Source organism: Scyliorhinus torazame, chromosome 6, assembly GCF_047496885.1.
Source record: "Scyliorhinus torazame isolate Kashiwa2021f chromosome 6, sScyTor2.1, whole genome shotgun sequence".
Classification (NCBI taxonomy): domain Eukaryota; kingdom Metazoa; phylum Chordata; class Chondrichthyes; order Carcharhiniformes; family Scyliorhinidae; genus Scyliorhinus; species Scyliorhinus torazame.
The window spans coordinates 69,421,324-69,441,533 of NC_092712.1; the positions used below are offsets into that span (position 1 = coordinate 69,421,324).

General features: G+C 46.7%; 1 long non-coding RNA gene across 2 annotated transcripts in view; it reads right to left on the reverse strand.

Annotated features, from left to right (window-relative positions):
• Positions 1-1,646: 1,646 nt before the first annotated feature.
• LOC140425712 (uncharacterized) overlaps positions 1,647-20,210 on the reverse strand; it is a 39,482-nt gene continuing 20,918 nt past the window's right edge. For both annotated transcript variants that reach the window (XR_011947943.1, XR_011947942.1), the window contains 2 exons: positions 3,304-3,423; positions 1,647-1,942 (listed from right to left, as the gene is read on the reverse strand). This is a non-coding gene — a long non-coding RNA (uncharacterized lncRNA). The remainder of the gene's footprint in view (positions 1,943-3,303; positions 3,424-20,210) is intronic.

Here is a 20,210-nt window from a genome sequence, read left to right on the forward strand (position 1 = left end):
CTCAGTGCACTCGTCAGAAACGCAGCCTTACTGCAGGGGAGGCTGGGGAATAGCAGAGCTCATCCCAAACAAAGGACACATGTACCAAGGTCTTTGGCACCCTCCCTGAGGGAATACTCATCTTGCAAACATTTCTCCTCTCTTTTCCCACTGCAGAGAATAAATCTCGAAGTACAGCCAGGAATGCTTGCTATCTACCTGGTCACAACTGCCATCATGGATGCACGGAGGCTGGAGGCACAGGGTCTGCTGAGGAAGGACCCTGCACAAGAGGAGCCTGCCCCAGAAGAGCAGGAGCCACCTGGTGAGGCTCCAGTACTGGCCATCAAACAGGCTGAGGAGGAGGTGTGAGGGAGACACCGCATGTAAATACTGTCAGTGCCTGTCCTTCAAAGAGATGCCGTGTGTGCCACCAAAGGCTTTGGCTAACCAGGGAGACCGTGCGCCACCTGTGCCGGGTGATGGAGCACCTGGCACTGCAGGGGTACAACGGCGGACACCTACTCTCGGTGGTGGTCAAGGTGACAGTCACCCAGAACTTTAATGCCTCTGGGTCTTTCCAGGTTCCAAGTGGAGACCTGCCTGGGATCTCTCAGACTTGAAAATGAAATGAAATGAAAATCACTTATTGTCACAAGTAGGCTTCAAATGAACTGTGAAATTACCTTGAAAAGCCCCTCGTCACCACTTGCGCATCGGCGCTGTGACAGCTGCCTATGTGCCCGGGCAGCGGACCATATAAGCTTCAGTCTGGTCCAAACCCACCAGGATACCCGGGCAGCAGGATGTGCCACCATCACTCGCATGCCCCAGGTCCAGGGGGTGATCGATGGCACACATGTCCCGGATCATGATATCTGCGCATGATATCCAGGCAGTGTGCACGACACATAGTCCACTCATCAGTTCCCAGCACCTTCGAGAGGTACCCTAGGGTGAGGATTGGCTCTTGGTGATGAGGGTTACCCCCTGAGGACTTGGCTAGTAATGCCTGTACGGAGGTCCCAGACCGACACAGAGAACAGCTATAACAACGCTCATGCAGGAATTAGGAATGTCATTGAGCATTGCATCGGCGTCTTAAAGATGTGCTTCCAATGCCTAGATCGCTCTGGTGGGGCATTCCAATATAGCCCCAAGAGGGTATCGAACAATGTGCTGACCTGTTGCATCCTGCACAATATCGTGCAGCAGAGTGGGGATATGCTGCACAAGGAGCAAGAACACCAGGCCTCATCTGATGAGGAGGATAGCCAGGAAGAACCAGGATTGGAGCCTGAGCTGGCAGGCGGCTCAACGTGTGCTCCAGGGCCACCACACCGGGACAACCTCATCACCTCCCGATTTACCAACTAAATAGTCTGGCCACTGGCAGTTCCACCACCCTGTCCCCGCTCTATACTCTCCCTTGCTCCCAACTCTTTCCAAGTGGTGTCCACTTCCCCATAGCCGCTCATATCCTGGTCCGGGTCACTGTCCGTGTGGAGTTTGCACATTCTCCCCGTGTCTGTGTGGATTTCACCCCCACAACCCAAAGATGTGCAGGTCAGGTGGATTGGCAACACTAAATTGCCCCTTAATTGGAAAAAAATTATTGGGTACTCTAAATTTAAAAGAAAACCTTAATCGCATTTTAAAAAGACACATGAGTATGCATTGTTTTTATTCATGGCATGTGTGCATTGTTGACAAAGTCGGCATTTGTTTCCCCAAATTGAGAAGGTGATGGTGAGTTGCCTTCTTGAAACGTTGCAGTCCATGTGGTGCAGGTACACCCTCAGTGCTGTTAGAAAGGGAGTTCCAGGACTTTGAGCCAGCAACAGTGAAGGAACAGCCATATAGTTCCAAATCAGCATGGTGTTTGAACAGATTCAGTGTTGGCCAAATGTTGTGTCTCTTCCTGAATATGCACATCTTGATCCAGTGTGATGTCTTACTGCAGCTGCACAATATAACCATGCCAAGCTTACATTAGTAAAAGAGAAAGTACTACATATGAATTGGCTTTCAGAATCTCAGAACATCCCAAAATGTTTCACAGCCAACAAAGTACTTTTGTAGACATTGTTGTAATGTAGGAAAATATAGTGACTAAATTGTACACAGCAAGGTTCACAAATAACAGTGATGATGGCCAGGTACTCTGCTTTTAGTGATATTGGTTGAGGGATAAATATTCGCCAGGACAGTGAGGAAAACCCCACTGCTCTTGTTTGAAATAGCGCCATGGGATTTTGAACATCTGTCAAGGAAGGCAGACATACCACAGAGTTTAATTTGATAATGCAACAATCCCTCTGTAATGCCAGCCGAGATTTTGTGCTCCAATCTCAGGACTTGAACCCACAATCTTTGTCTGTTTGATCGCTTGGAACTGGTGGTCGTGCACGGTGGCACAGTGGTTAGCACTGCTGCCTCACAGCACCAGGGACCTGGGTTCAATTCCAGCCTTGGGTGACCGTCTGTGTGGAGTTTGCACTTTCTCCCCGTGTCTGCTTTGGTTTCCTCCGGATGCTCCGGTTTCCTTCCACAGTCCAAAGACGTTCAGGTTAGGTGCATGGGCCATGCTAAAGTGCCCCTTAGTGTCCAAAGCTGTGCAGGTTAGGTGGGTTTATGGGGTTACGAGGCTGGGGCGGGGGAGTGGGCCTAGGTGCAGGGCTCTTTCAGAGGCTCAGTACAGACTCAATGGGCCAAATAGCCTCCTTCTACATTATTAGGAAGTCTATGGTATCAGACACAGGCTGCAAAACAACTCCACACAATATGCAGCCCTGTTTTAACTTAGGTTTTACAGATTTAAAGTAGTTTCTAGTTGCCTGTGGCACATACAAACATAGGGCTCAGGAGCAGAAGTCGGCCATTTGGCTCCTTCCAGATTGCTCCACCATTTAACAAAATCATGGCTGATATGACTGTGGCATGAACTCCATTTTCCTGCCTACCCCCATACCCTTTCACTCCCTTGTTAGTCAGTAATCTATCTACCTCTGCGTTCAAAATATTGAATGACCCTGCCTCCAGGGTTCTCTGGAGAAGACATTTCTCTTCATTTCTGTCTTACATGGGTGGCCCCTTACTTTTAAAATATGTCCCCTCATGCCACAAGGAAAACTGTAATGTTCTCTGTATGCACGGATGGCGATGTCTTTGTAGTTGAAGTGATCAGAGAACATATAGCTTTGGAAATGAACAAAACTGTTATGAACTAACTAAAACACTCAAGGGTTTCTATGATGCCTACTATGATTACAGTTGGATGCTATGGCTAAAAGCAAATAACTATGATTAACTAGTATGAATTACCATTGACTAAGGAACTACTCAATATGCGACTGGACTCTCCGCCTGCTAGCGACGATCTGCCTCCCATGTGTCTGTGTTCCAGTAACATTCTCCTGTCGCCCCGCCACCTGTGGTCGGATGCTAGAATTGTAATTTATACATACAAGCACAAAAGTTTATATACAGTTTGGTTATTATATTATATACACAGATGCTAGTTCACATATCATCACAGAAACATCCTTTCAGCATCCGTTTAATCCATCTAATCCTAATAGTTGAAGGGATCGAGCAACTTTGTCAACTTTTTTCGAAGACTAGAAATTGTATCTGCGGCCTGAGATTGGTGAGTGGTATTTCCAACATACAGTCATACTCCTGTTAAAAGCAAACTGTTCCCATTGCTGCAGTACAACTTGGATATTATTCTGTTAAAGGTGTACAGTTCTTTATAACACACACACTGTAAATGAACTACTGAAATGTGCCTGGTTGAAAAGGTTTATGATTAAGGCAATGCACATGAATCATTAAAATATTACAACAGAGTTTTTCCCCAGAGACCAGGGGCGGGATTCTCCAACACCCCGCCGGGTCGGAGAATCGCCGGGGGCTGGCGTGAATCCCGCCCCCGCCGGTTGCCAAATTCTCCGGCACCGGATATTCGGTGGGGGTGGGAATTGGCGGGCCCCCCCCCGGCGATTCTCCGGCCCGCAATGGGCCGAAGTCCCGCTGCTGGAATGCCTGTCCCGCCGGCGAGAATCAAACCACCTCTCTTACCGGCAGGACAAGGCGGCGCGGGTGGGCTCCGGGGTCCTGGGGGGGGGCGCGGGGCGATCTGGCCCCGGGGGGTGCCCCCACGGTGGCCTGGCCCGCGATCGGGTCCCACCGATCCGCGGGCAGGCCTGTGCCGTGGGGGCACTCTTTTCCTTCCGCCTTCGCCATGGTCTCCACTATGGCGGAGGCGGAAGAGACCCCCTCCACTGCGCATGCGCGGGGATGCCGTGAGCGGCCGTTGATGCTCCCGTGCATGCGTCGCACGGCAAAGTAATTTCCGCGCCAGCTGGCGGGGCACCAAAGGCCTTTCCCGCCAGCTGGCGGGGCGGAAATCAGTCCGGCGTGGGCCCAGCCCCTCAAGGTGAGGGCTCGGCCCCTCAAGATGCGGAGAATTCCGCACCTTCGGGGCGGCGCGATGCCAGACTGATTCGCGCCGTTTTTGGCGCCGGTCGGCGGACATCGCACCGATTGCAGAAAATCTCGCCCCAGGCCTGAGATTGATTGATTGGAGCTTGACAGTACCCGAACACGCTAGATGCCGATAGCCATTGAATACGGATGCTTCCATGGCAACCAAAATGTTTGGTTATCCAGCTGGCTGTCCTTAAAGTGCATGATAATCAATAGCAAGATTGGGTTTGGGGGGACGGGGGGGGGGGGGCGGGGAAGACATGAACAAATCATACGGAAAATTTAAAAGCCCTGGAATTTTTGAGTGGAAGCCAAACTAAAGATAAATGCGTTTTTCATCTCTACTTTAATTTGGAGTTGTGTCTTTAAACGATTAAAAAGCATAAAAGTTTACTTCTGATCACTCGCGTGCCAATCCTGACAAACAGCAGTTGCCCACTAGGGACATGTTGAGCTATTTTAAATGAATGAAAGACAGTCTCATACTATACCCACTGTGAGATGCCATGCATGGTTGCACAAGGAACAGTGTTTTGTTAGTTTAATGGCACCCGGCTTTATAGCTGTGAGTCTGCTGACAGATCCCAGCTGTCAGCCACATCGGCAGAATAGAAATCTTTGATACGATACCCACAGGAGTGCCACTTATGTGTCATTGTGATCTTCTCATCTCTCTTATTACCTTACTTCGATTTAAAAACCATACACGCAAGGATAGATTGGATGAGGTGTGTGAAGACATAAAAAGTTGATATGGGGATTCTTGATTTTATAAGTAGGGTATGAAATTCGATTTGACTCCTCCTGGGACATCAAATGGGTGGCACTGTAGCACAGTGGTTAGCACTGTCGCTTCACAGCGCCAGAGCCCCGGGTTCAATTTCCGGCTGTGCCACTGTCTGTGCGGAGTCTGCATGTTCTCCCCGTAACTGCGTGGGTACCCTCCGGGTGCTCCGGTATCCTCCCACAAGTCCCAAAAGATGTGCTGTTAGGTGAATTGGACATTCTGAATTCGCCCTCAGTGTACCTGAACAGGCGCCGGAATGTGGCGACCAGGGGCTTTTCACAGTAACTACATTGCAGTGCTAATGTCAGCCTACTTGTGACAATAATAAAGATTATTTATAAAAATGCTGTCTGGTTATGTATCTACCCCACCATCCCACTCTGTCAATGGCCCTGAATATTGGACAGGCTCAAGAGCAATCTAATCTCCACATCTGATGCCCCAGTTCCCAACAACACCATTACTCTCTCTCACCCTGGCCATTTTCTCCACTATGGGCTTCAAATCTACTCCCTTAAATGCAAGGGACAGAAATTTGAAAGGGTATGACAGTCAACTGGTATAGCCTCTCAGCTATGTGTTGGTGGCACAGAAGGCACTGTCATGTCTTGCTCTTGTCTGATAAAACTGCTCACTCTTCCAGAGTCATCCTGGAATGCAAAGGATGATCGGCCTGCTCAAAATGAGGTTCCATTGATAGGACCGGTCTGGGGGTCTCTTCAATGTGCACTGGATCAGATTTCCCTCACAGTTGCTATGTGCTGTGCCCTGCACAAACTGTCTCTCTCTTGGGGAAACCAGCTGGAGGAGGTGGACTGAGAGGAACAGCCAGCAACGTCCGATGATGATTTCAACACAGACTCCAAGGATGAACTTGAACAGCCACAAGGTCATGTTGAGGAGCCAACAGGGAGAATTGGGAGGCGGAGAGAGGAGGGAAGCTCTCATTCACAGGGAATTTGCAATAGGCTACCCATAGTCCTCATGCCATGTCATTAATAATCTGTAATTATGTCATTGCTCTGACCACAGGAAACTCTCAAGGCACCAACTTGATTGTTCCTCTTAAGAAAAATACAATGTTCATGCTCAATTACTTTCTGAGATTGAATTACAGGCGTCCAATCTTTCTGCCACTCATTACACAAGAAACAAGATGTAATGTGAAAGATCAATTTAATAAGGTGGTGTGGAACAGCATACCACAAGTTACACCACAAAATATGTCACCTGCGGTAGCCCTCCTGTGTTCAGTGTGATTTGTTAAAACCGTTTACGCGTACTTTGTCTTGGTTCTCCCCCATTGCCAGCAGCTGACCCAGCTGCCCCATTGGTCTGGATGGCCTCTGGTTGCCAGAGGCTGTGGGGCTCTAGCAGTGCAGGAGACTTCTACACGATGGCGGGACACTCCTCAGTCAACATGGAACCCTGAGACAATCCTGTCACTGGCAGAGGGGCACTGGAGTTAGTGTTACCAACAGGAATGTCCTTGAGAGCTGCCCTCCAGTTGCAGATAGCTGCCACTCTTCCGGCAGGTACCTCGCTGCTCACCATCGGTGGGCAAGGAGCGAACAGAGACACCGCGTGCTGCATCTCCCCCTCACATCGGTAATTCCCTGCTGAGGTCCCTGCTAGTGTGTGGACTTGCAGATCTGGAAGCAACACCAGAAACCCTTGATTAAGTTTCTGGCTCTCCATGAGAGACACTGATCTCTCAATGGATGATGCCATGTGTTCAAAGGAGAGGGCGGATGCAGCATTCATGCCTCAGATGGAACTCTTCCATTGTATAGACCAGGGCAAGCATACCCTCTGGAAGCTCGACCAGATCTCCATGTGCCTTCGCCGAACACCCGCCCTTGGATGGCTCCAAAGGCTCGCCAACTGCCTGGGGTTCAGCACCTTCCTGGTCTCCAACATTCCTCCGACTGCCAGAATGCTGGACAATTGTAGTTTCCAACAGCAGCACAGGAAATTGTGATGTGCTGCATTCAGTCTTTGCTACCAGCTGTATGGCTGTATGCATGCGCTCAACACCACTGTGATGGGAGTATCTGAGGTGGCGAAGATGTGACATGGCAGCACCTGAGGGTCCCGCCTCACCAGATGATAATGGGGGATCATCTGAGTCCGTGATTGGTCTGTATAATGAACTACCTGATGGTGGAAAACAGCAGTATCTGCCTTTTGTATTCATCCTCGCAGAGCGGAGAAGATCATTGAGCCACTTCCAATCATGCACCCAACTCCTACATACAACCCACGGCTGCTCACTACCAGCTCTGGCCAGGCTTTCATGGTTAGATATAGAGACTTCCACTTACCATCACCTGGCAACAGTATCTCCTGTTGATCACTGACTGCCTGTAGGGGGGACTGCAAACAGCTGGTGTTGGGCGAGAGTGGGCATTGCCTCTGCTCCCACCAATCTGACGTATAGACTCGGTGTAAATTACGACCATACATACTGTTCAGCAGAGGCCACTGTTAAGTCAGCAAGGAGCAGAAAGCTTGTTCATAAAAGAAAATGCTTGAAAAACTTAGCCGGTCTGGCAACATCTTTGGAGAGAGAAACAGTATCTCTGTTTCAAATCCATCTGACTTTTTGTATGATTCAGAGGAATCTTGTTCTTGTTCTGTGTGTCCATTGCAGAGATGCACAACATGGCTGAGATGTTGCAGGGTGCAGCTCAGTATCTTACTAAGGCCTCTCTAGCAGCACCTCTCAAACCCTGCTTCTACTCCCCTCCCCTCACTTCCAATACCTAGAAAGACAAGGGCAGAAAATGCACATAGAACATAGAACATAGAACAATACAGCGCAGTACAGGCCCTTCGGCCCACGATGTTGCACCGAAACAAAAGCCATCTAACCTACACTATGCCATTATCATCCATATGTTTATCCAATAAACTTTTAAATGCCCTCAATGTTGGCGAGTTCACTACTGTAGCAGGTAGGGCATTCCACGGCCTCACTACTCTTTGCGTAAAGAACCTACCTCTGACCTCTGTCCTATATCTATTACCCCTCAGTTTAAAGTTATGTCCCCTCGTGCCAGCCATTTCCATCTGCGGGAGAAGGCTCTCACTGTCCACCCTATCCAACCCCCTGATCATTTTGTATGCCTCTATTAAGTCTCCTCTTAACCTTCTTCTCTCCAACGAAAACAACCTCAAGTCCATCAGCCTTTCCTCATAAGATTTTCCCTCCATACCAGGCAACATCCTGGTAAATCTCCTCTGCACCCGCTCCAAAGCCTCCACGTCCTTCCTATAATGCGGTGACCAGAACTGTACGCAATACTCCAAATGCAGCCGTACCAGAGTTCTGTACAGCTGCAACATGACCTCCCGACTCTGGAACTCAATCCCTCTACCAATAAAGGCCAACACTCCATAGGCCTTCTTCACAACCCTATCAACCTGGGTGGCAACTTTCAGGGATCTATGTACATGGACACCTAGATCCCTCTGCTCATCCACACTTTCAAGAACTTTACCATTAGCCAAATATTCCGCATTCCTGTTATTCCTTCCAAAGTGAATCACCTCACACTTCTCTACATTAAACTCCATTTGCCACCTCTCAGCCCAGCTCTGCAGCTTATCTATATCCCTCTGTAACCTGCTACATCCTTCCACACTATCGACAACACCACCGACTTTAGTATCGTCTGCAAATTTACTCACCCACCCTTCTGCGCCTTCCTCTAGGTCATTGATAAAAATGACAAACAGCAACGGCCCCAGAACAGATCCTTGTGGTACTCCACTTGTGACTGTACTCCATTCTGAACATTTCCCATCAACCACCACCCTCTGTCTTCTTTCAGCTAGCCAATTTCTGATCCACATCTCTAAATCACCCTCAATCCCCAGCCTCCGTATTTTCTGCAATAGCCTACCGTGGGGAACCTTATCAAACGCTTTGCTGAAATCCATATACACCACATCAACTGCTCTACCCTCATCTACCTGTTCAGTCACCTTCTCAAAGAACTCAATAAGGTTTGTGAGGAATGACCTACCCTTCACAAAGCCATGCTGACTATCCCTGATCATATTATTCCTATCTGGATGATTATAAATCTTGTCTCTTATAATCCCCTCCAAGACTTTACCCACTACAGACGTGAGGCTCACCGGTCTATAGTTGCCGGGGTTGTCTCTGCTCCCCTTTTTGAACAAAGGGACCACATTTGCTGTCCTCCAGTCCTCTGGCACTATTCCTGTAGCCAATGATGACATAAAAATCAAAGCCAAAGGTCCAGCAATCTCTTCCCTGGCCTCCCAGAGAATCCTAGGATAAATCCCATCAGGTCCCGGGGACTTATCTATTTTCAGCTTGTCCAGAATTGCCAACACCTCTTCCCTACGTACCTCAATGCCATCTATTTTACTAGCCTGGGGCTCAGCATTCTCCTCCACAACATTATCTTTTTCCTGAGTGAATACTGACGAAAAATATTCATTTAGTATCTCGCCTATCTCTTCAGACTCCACACACAATTTCCCATCCCTGTCCTTGACTGGTCCTACTCTTTCCCTAGTCATTCGCTTATTCCTGACATACCTATAGAAAGCTTTTGGGTTTTCCTTGATCCTTCCAGCCAAATACTTCTCATGTCCCCTCCTTGCTCGTCTTAGCTCTCTCTTTAGATCCTTCCTCGCTACCTTGTAACTATCCATCGCCCCAACTGAAACTTCACACCTCATCTTCACATAGGCCCTCTTCTTCCTCTTAACAAGAGATTCCACTTCCTTGGTAAACCACGGTTCCCTCGCTCGACGCCTTCCTCCCTGCCTGACCGGTACATACTTATCAAGAACACGCAGTAGCTGATCCTTGAACAAGCCCCACTTATCCAGTGTGCCCAACACTTGCAGCCTACTTCTCCACCTTATCCCCCCCAAGTCACGTCTAATGGCATCATAATTGCCCTTCCCCCAGCTATAACTCTTGCCCTGCGGTGTATACTTATCCCTTTCCATCATTAACGTAAACGTCACCGAATTGTGGTCACTGTCCCCAAAGTGCGCTCCTACCTCCAAATCCAACACCTGGCCTTGTTCATTACCCAAAACCAAATCCAACGTGGCCTCGCCTCTTGTTGGCCTGTCAACATATTGTTTCAGGAAACCCTCCTGCACACACTGTACAAAAAACGACCCATCTATTGTCCTCGAACTATATCTTTTCCAGTCAATATTTGGAAAGTTAAAGTCTCCCATAATAACTACCCTGTTACTTTCGCTCTTATCCAGAATCATCTTCGCCATCCTTTCCTCTACATCCTTAGAACTATTAGGAGGCCTATAAAAAACTCCCAACAGGGAGTTCTCCTTTTCTGTTTCTAACTTCAGCCCATACTACCTCGGAAGAAGAGTCCCCATCTAGCATCCTCTCCGTCACCGTAATATTGCTCTTGACTAGCAGCGCCACACCTCCCCCTCTTTTGCCTCCTTCTCTGAGCTTACTAAAACACCTAAACCCTGGAACCTGCAACATCCATTCCTGTCCCTGCTCTATCCATGTCTCCGAAATGGCCACAACATCGAAGTCCCAGGTACCAACCCATGCTGGCAGTTCCCCTACCTTGTTTCGTATACTCCTGGCATTGAAGTAGACACACTTCAAACCACCTACCTGAACACTGGCCCCCTCCTGCGACGTCAAATCTGTGCTCCTGACCTCTATACTCTCATTCTCCCTTACCCTAAAACTACAATCCAGGTTCCCATGCCCCTGCTGCATTAGTTTAAACCCCCACAAAGAGCACTAACAAATCTCCCCCCCAGGATATTTGTGCCCCTCAGGTTCAGATGTAGACCATCCTGTCTGTAGAGGTCCCACCTTCCCCAGAAAGAGCCCCAGTTATCCAGAAATCTGAATCCCTCCCGCCTGCACCATCCCTGTAGCCACGTGTTTAAATGCTCTCTCTCCCTATTCCTCATCTCACTATCACGTGGCACGGGCAACAACCCAGAGATAACAACTCTGTTTGTTCTAGTTCTGAGCTTCCATCCTAGCTCCCTGAAAGCCTGCCTGACATCCTTGTCCCCTTTCACTACTATGTCGTTAGTGCCAATGTGGACCACGACTTGGGGCTGCTCCCCCTCCCCCCTAAGGGCCCGGAAAACACGATCCGAGACATCACGTACCCTTGCACCTGGGAGGCAACATACCAAACGTGAGTCTCTCACGCTCCCACAAAATCTCCTATCTGTGCCCCTGACTATAGAGTCCCCAATTACTAATGCTCTGCTCCTCTCCCCCCTTCCCTTCTGAGCAACAGGGACAGACTCCGTGCCAGAGGCCCGTACCCCATGGCTTACCCCTGGTAAGTCGTCCCCCCCACAAGTATCCAAAGCGGTATACTTGTTTCTCAGGGGAACGACCGCAGGGGATCCCTGCACTGCCTGCTTTTTCCCAGTCCCTCTTACAGTTACCCACCTATCTCCAATCTTTGGTGTAACTAATTCCCTGAAGCTGCTATCTATGACCCCGTCTGCCTCCCGAATGATCCGAAGTTCTTCCAACTCCAGCTCCAGTTCCCTAACTCGGTCTTGGAGGAGCTGGAGATGGCAGCACTTCCTGCAGGTAAAATCAGCAGGGACACTAACTGCATCCCTCACCTCAAACATCCTGCAGGAGGAACATTGCACTCCCTTCCCTGCCATTCCTCTAACTTTCTACCAAGATCTGGCTAACAACTAAATTAAATTTTTTATAAAAAATAATAATAATATAATAAAAAATAATAATAATATAATAAAAATATTGATCATCTCTCATTTCCTTAAGTGTTGACACTGGACTCTGCAGCTTGGGTAGGGATGTGGGTGTCTTAGATTCAACTTAAAGGTCATTGACACCCACATGAGTGTACGAATTATAGCACTTCCTATTGCACCCACCCCCCACCCCATATTTCAATGGGATCAGTGCTGAAAGTCTCCAGGAGATGCAATCCCAATGTAATGGTAGCATTAAGAGCTCAGTCAAAATGTCCAATTTTGAGGAAAAGAGAGACATGTTGTTGAAGCATTTTGTCTTACACTTATCAGAGCAGGTGAGTCTAGATGAGTGGTAGATGAAAAATTATGACAGCATATCTCTTCTTTCAGAAGTACTCATGTGCTGTGCTACCAAAGGTCCATTATTGATCCCGCAATGTTAGAAAGCGAACTGAATGGACTGTGGGGATTTCTTTGCTCTAGCAATTGCTACTTTCCTACAAAGTGTGGGGCAGGGGCAGAGGGGGATGGGGTGCAGGGACGTCAGGACACAGGGAGAACTCTACTGCATTTCTTCAAATAATGATTTTTGGCTCTTTTATGTTCACTGAAAGCATTTTGAATGAACATTTTATCGGAAACATGGCACCTCCAACAGTGCAGTGTTGCGAATTCACAATGGCCAACTTTGTGCTGCTGGCCACGATAAATGCCTTTCCCTGTGATAGATTTTACTTTTGATGACCAGTTAAATACCTTTGCTTAACCCACCATACTTATTTTAAATAAATACTTTATTTTAGATAAATAAACTGATACTCTGTATTCCTGTGAAATCAAATCTTTCAGATATTTTTTAATGTATTTGACGTTAAGAGAAAGAACTCTGCCGAAATAATTGCCTGTTCTCAGAACCAGGGAACCATATCTTTAAATAGATGTGGATTAATGAAGTAATAATGGACTTATGCACAAATGTATTATTGATTTCTGTTGTCTATTAAACTTAGAATGTGAATGTCTAATGAGATGTCTTTCGATGCTGGTAAATTATCAGTTTTATTGCATTTGTGTGTGTTTTTCTATATGCTCTCAATGAGTGACTTGTTCAGTAGTAATATAATAGCACTGGCAATTTTTCAATCACTCTGGATAACAGAGTGATTGAAAAATTATGGATGATTCAATTTGGGCACAAAAAGAGGTTATAGTTTACTGTTATCTAAAGTTGGCAGAATTAAAGCACTATGTATTAAAATAGTGCAGAACAGATCGCCAAGTGGTCTAGACATTAGCCACATTGGAGTCAGGCACATTGTTATGGGCCAGGGTTTAGAGAATCTCAAAGTGTATCATGGAGTTCACCTGACCCACAATAGATTGTGGTTTGGGGAGCACATGGCCCACTCTACAGGTGTGGTACAGCAGAAATGAAAAAGTATTTTTTAAAAGCAAAACAATGTTTATTCTATGAACTCAAGTTAATATTTTTAAAACATACAGTGAACATCTTAGCAACCATCAATTCAAATACAACCCCCAAAGAATACAACACTAAGTAATCCTTAATAACTTCCCAAACAACATCCAGACAAAAGAAACAGCTTTTAACAGAAGCACATTAGGTTTACATTCACTACTGAAAATATTTATAATTCTGAATTCACCAAACGATCAAGAGATAGTCTTTTGATGGCAGAGAGACCAGCAGTACACCTGCTTGCTCTGGCTTCAGCTCAAACACTGAAAACAAAACTAAAACACACCATGCAGCCTGCTCAAAAATGAAAGTAAAAAGCTGACAGACAGCCCAGCTCCACCCACTCTCTGACATCACTGCAGTAGTAAACACCCATTTCTTAAAGGTACACTCACTACAGATATTTATATACACACCCATTTAAAAACACCCATTTCTTAAAGGTACTCTCACATGACAACATGCAGATTATATTTTGGCATGGATTTACGTACGGACGTACAAAAAAGGACCAGGAGTAACCATCCGGTCCCTCCAACTTGCTCTTCCATTTATTAAGATCATTGCTGACGTGGTAGTAACCTCAAACCTGTATCTCGCCCACCCCCAGTAACCTTAAGTTGCTGACAGGACGATTCAAAATAATATGAGGGCCAAGAAAATGTCCAGTAAGTCAATAAAGTCTTTGAGAAGTTGGCAGGGTGAAGGAGCCCTAACATGGAGGACTTGCTGCAGTTCATATTCTGTCAGATTTAGGCTGATTTTCATTTCACGACAACAGCCAAAACAATTGTTTTGTGGTACGAAACTTGAGTACTGCTGATAAAGAGACATGCCACCAAAGCTTTTCACCTTGCACTCATTAGGACAATCGTAAGAATTTTCCATCAGTAACAGGGACCAACAATTTATACTACACAAGAGAAAAGTGCTGACTGGTTTATAATGGGCTCTGATTGGTAGAGGCATTGCCCTGTGGAATGGATCAGGGAATGTCTGTTCCCGAAGCTTTGATTTAGTTGAAAAAAGACTCAATGTGTGAACATGTTCCTTTTGCCTGCAAATGACAGGGCCCTGTATGTGAAATTTTGTGTATATTTTCAGCAAATGCAAAAACCTGCATTTATGGAGCAATTCACAGGAGCAATTCAACGTTTGAAAGCTCTGGTCTAGACAACAAAAGGCGTTGCTGCCTAAATGTAGGTGAAGGAATGAGGGACGTACAAGTGACCAGACTGGGAGAGGTGCAAAGTATTTTTGTGCTGGAACAGGTTACAGAAACAAAGAGGGGCATGGAGTGATTTGAAAACATAGAGGAGATCAAATCAATATGTTACTGATTCAGATGCTATAAGATCATAAGACATAGGAGCAGAATTAGGCCACTTGGCCCATCGAGTCTGCTCCGCCATTCAATCATGGCTGATGTTTTCTCATCCCCATTCTCCTGCCTTCTCCCCATAACCCTTGATCCCCTTCTTAATCAAGAACCTATCTGTCTCTTTTAAAGACACTCAGTGATTTGGCCTCCGCAACCTTCTGTGGCAACGAGTTCCACAGATTCACCACCCTCTGGCTGAAGAAATTCCTCTCTCAGTAACAGTTCTTAAACATCTCCTTGTCCAAGCCAAACAACCCACACTCGACCATATACTTCCAATTCTGCAAATTGTAACAGTTAACTTGATTTCTGGAATAACATATTATGCTCTTCCCATCTGGACTAGAGCAATGAACCATGCCTAAAATTGTATTTAAAAAGGTAATTTAGTGTGTTCCCTCACTAAGTGCCACAATAAGATGTAGATTTTTATTGTTAAAACCACTACAGCCTATTGAAAATCCTGCAATAATTTTAGTACTGATGCTCAATGAAGGAGTATCACATGGGAATTATTATCTGGAATTGCTACTGTACAAAACATTAAACCAGTGATGGACAACCTAGACGAGTGAGTGAGTCAGACGAGTGACCCTCTTCCACCTCTGTGGGCTGCGAGATTGAAATAGGACATGTTCACTAACTATGACCCTTGAATAAAATTGAATATATTTAATGCATGCCGAATATTTCATAACAAGTTCTAGAAAATGTTTAATCATTCATATATTAATAGAACTGTCATCAACCTCAGGCAGTAAAACCAAAATAAATATTTATGCTTGATTGGACGCAGAGCGACTCCGCGGCACTCACAGTCAAGGTTGCGCGCAATCAGCACTCACCTCATTTCACTTGCCCTTGCTTTAAGTGTGTATCACTTCAGTCATACCGGTAGGAACAAAGCTACGTGGATGGAAATCAGTGGAATGTGGCAGTTCTGCGCATCAGCAGCAGTCAAAAAAATGTCTTGTGGGCCACACTCAGAACCCTGATGGGCCTCATGCGGCCCATGGGCCAAGGTTACCCACCACTACGTTAAACCAATAACATTTTCCAAGCTTGTGTGTTGGGTTGATATATGTACCTGGTGCAACCTGATTGATAGGCACCTCTCCACTAGCTATCCATTTTCCACCATCAGCACATCATGGCTATAGTATATGCTATCTACAAGATGCACAGTAACAAAGGTTTCTTTAACAGGTTGTGATCGCCAGTATCTGGAAGGACAAGGGTATCAAATACATGTTCCTCTTCAAGGCACATGCCATCCTGACTTGCACATATATTACCATTTCATTATTGTCATTGGGTCATAACCCTCAAACTCCCCTCTCTAACAGCAACATGGCAAAGTCTTCACTACGCAAACGGCGGTAGTTAGAGTAGAAGATCCACCATCAGTTTCTCAAGGGCAACTCGGGATGGGTAATAAATGTCAGGCTTGCCAGTGATGCCCATATGCCGAGAATGAATGTAAAAAAATACATACACTATATACCACTGATGGTGGTGCTTTTACCTCCAGAGGGAGCATTTGATGTATACAGTCGTAATTGAGAAGCTGAATTCTTGGTGGGAAAGAGGTAACACAGGTCATGAGTAAGATTGGTCAGTGTTAGGATTTGGAATTATGCCCGTCAGGAGCCACACTGAGAATGCCCAAAACTGATTTCAATTGCGGCCTTTGAAAGTGAGTGAGAGATTGAGTTTGATTTGACGAATGTTATCCTGCCTGGAATAAGATCAAACCTAGATTCCAGTCCCGACTCTCCCATTATGTCAGCCAGGCCAGTTTCAAGAAGTATTGATATCAGGTTAATTTAAAGGCTCACTTCCTGCAAACATTGTAGTCCTTGGACAAAAGAAGGAAACGGATTTAATTCCAGACCTTAAATTATACTTCTGTGACTGCCAAATTGTATCAAGTTATGAAATTTGATAAGGCAGTACTTTACTGTCTCTGCAGCTGTAGACTGCACAATTCAACACCATTTAAATGATAAAGTTCACTTTTGTAATGGAACGAAGGAAGACTTCAGCTGAAAGTGTAGTAAAAATATTTTGTTTACATTTTAAGTGCGAGCATGTAAAAACCTGAATAATCAAAATATGTGGATTAAAAGAAAAACACCGCTATTAATTGTGTCCCCTGCCAGACTGGCGGGACCACCTGGACACCTTGGCACTGCGAGGGTGCCCATATGGCATTGTTGGGGGCCAAGATGCTGTGCCAAAGTGGCATCAGCAGTGCTAGGTTGCCACCCTGCCCAGAAGACAACCACCCAGGGGCCTCCAATCACAAAGCCCCCCTCTCCCCAATTGCCATTCTGCTTGCCCCCATTTGTGGAGCCCACTGTTCAACGGTGCCTGTCCGGAGTCTCCGCTTCAAGAGGATTCGATCCCAGGTGATAGATAGACCCGGTGAGTGCATATTCAAGTGTGCCTAGCTGCACGCTTTAATATGCAAATTTAGGTCCTGCCATTGCAAGGCGTGGTGAGCCGAGTATTTAACGGCCATGTCACGATGTGAGTCGGGCTCAATGTGGCTGTTAGATTTTGCCCAACATCTAACTGCCCTACTGGCTTCAAGATATAATTATCCGACAGTCGGCATTAAACAATTTAATTTTGATGTTCTACTCAGAATGGACAAAACGTTACTGATTCACCTGCCTTAATTGTACCCATAGCTCATCCCACAAGTGGCCATTCTTCATTTGTAAAGGGTGACGATGTGTAACAGTTCAATCCTGCCTTTGCCAAACACCCAAATTCTTGCACATTGAGCTGACTCAGTCAGTCGGTTTGGTTACCTTGGAAATGATGCCCTGTTGCTGAAGATCCTTGAGCTGTGCCTTCAGGCGCTCCCTCAGCGGAGCCGGGACCCGGCGTGGTGCGTGGACCACTGGCTTGGCATCAGGTCATAGCAGAATCTTGTATCGATATGGCAGCGTGCCCATCCTGTCAAACACATCCGGATACTGAGCGAGGATGTCGTCAATGCCGGCCTGAAGATCCACTTTGGAGGATATCATTGTGTAAACCTGCAGCATGAGGTTCAGCTGTTTGCAGGCCTGCGAGCGAAGTAGGGATGCCCTGTCTGGCTTGACAATTTCAAAACGTAACTGTGCATGGGTGCTCCAGTTGGAGGTGTGGTTGGCAGGATCCCAGTGCCGTGATGGCATTTCCGTTGTAGTCCAGGAGCCTGCAGGCTGCTGGAATGACCTTGGGGGGCTTCTTGATGTGTTTGAAATCTGCCTGTGAGAGGAGGTTGGCAGAAGCACCTGTGTCCAGCTTAAACTGGATGGAGCAGTGGTTGACCTCCATCGCCGCACAACATTCGTCTGCAGAATCCACAGCGAGGTTGGATTGAATTTGTGATGAGTTGGATGTGGCATATTCACATTTGGTAATGATGCCCACACAGTAGGCGGAGTCCAGGCATTCTTCCTCTGGATCTGTTGTGCTGCCAGGATCAGAATCCTGTAATCGTTGTTGCACTCTGAACGCGCCGTCGTCGGAATTGGGAGCGCTGGCCCCTGACTGGTGGTGCAGACCTGCACCAGGCTGCATTGTGTCCAGGCTTCCCGCAGTTTAAACATCGCCTGCCTCTTGCAGGGCAGTGTTTCTGTAAGTGGGTGTTGCCGCAGTTCAAGCACATCATGACGTCGGCGTCCTGACGTTCCGCACGTCGTCGCACATGTGCAGTGCGGGTGTTGGCGCTTTGTTATCCCGTTCGCATCGCACATGCATGGGGCCCCGGGAAAAGTGCGCGAAATGGCCGCTTTCATCAATGCTGAGGCGCTGCATCTGGGAGATGGCCTGCAGACTCTCTGCCTCATGAGAGGCAAGTTTCTCATTTTCAGCCGATTTGTACTGGGCATAGCAATTTTTTGCGTGCTCAAGCACTGTGCATGTTTCAATCGTGGCTGGCAGGGCCATATGCTTGATTTTCAGTAGCTGCTCTCGCAGAGGATCAGACTGAACTCCAAAAACGATTTGGTCTCTGATCGTGGAGTCAGCAATATCACCAAAGTTGCAGGACAGTGCTAGCAGGCGGAGGTTAGTTAAGAAGGAGTTGAAAGATTCATCTTTACCTTGTAGACGCTGTTTGAATATGTAGCACTTGAAGTTTTCATTGGTGTCCACTTCACAGTGACTGTCAAACTTGTCCAGGATGGTCTGAAACTTTTTCTTGTCCTCGCCTTCAGTGAAGTGAAAAGAGTTGAAGAGTTTGATGGCTTGATCATCCGCTGTTGAGAGGAGAAGTGCGATCGTCCTTGCATCAGACGCACCCACGAGGTCTGAAGCTTCGATGTACAGCAGAAACTTTTGCTTGAATGTCCGCCAGTTGGCACTGAGATTGCCGGAGGTCCTGAGCTGGTGAGGAGCCTGTATCTTCCCCATGGTGCCAGGATACATTCGCTGTTCGTCACGGAACGGACTGAGGTAAACCACGAGATTAAGCAGTCCCCTGGTAGCATGTCATGTTATGTACTCTGGGATAACACAGGCTGCAACTGGATGGAGCTTTAACCAAAAGATACTCCAGACCTTGAAGTTAGTTCAATCTGATTTATTGAACCAGTAGCACAGTTAGCACAGTTCTCTATGAGTTCGACTCTCTGCTAACCGAAGTGTGGTTACTCTGTCTGACTGAACCAGACTAGCTCTTAGCCACGTGCTGGAGGTGTGATACTGTACATACACCCTGACTCACTCTGTAGATGTTCATCAGTGGAAAGAGGCGGAGTGTGAGTGCCTCGTGCCTTTTAAAGTGAGATACCACCCCTGAGTGTCCTGCCTGCTCATTGGTCATGTCCTGTTCTCTGTGTTCATTAGCGGCCTGCCTATGCCTGTCTGTATTTCATTATCTGCATGCCTGCATATCATGACATGTATATATAAAAGATCACTAAATGCACAATTGGAGTGAATACATGCTGCTGAATAGCTTCAAGTTATTGTGATTTGCTGTCCAGAGCTATTTTGTGGTTGGCTTACCTCCCTTTTCACATCTCCTAACTCTCATTCAGTGACTTTGAGAGTCAGCCATTGTGGAGAAGTGCCATGAATTTGGTCACTGATCTATTTTTGTTTGAGTGTTTAGTTCATTTCCACTTCTTTTCCTGGATTTCCCACTTATTCCGATCTTCTCTCCGATGGGATTTCCATTCATTAACCTGTTACGTCTGCAACCTGTGTCAGTTCTGACAAGTGTGTCTGTGTGTGTGAGATAGATGGACCATTTTTATTACATTACTTAGCTCAGGTAAGGACCATAAGACACAAGAGCAGAATTAAGCCATTTGGCCATTCGTTTAAGTGCAACAAAAATCTTTTCC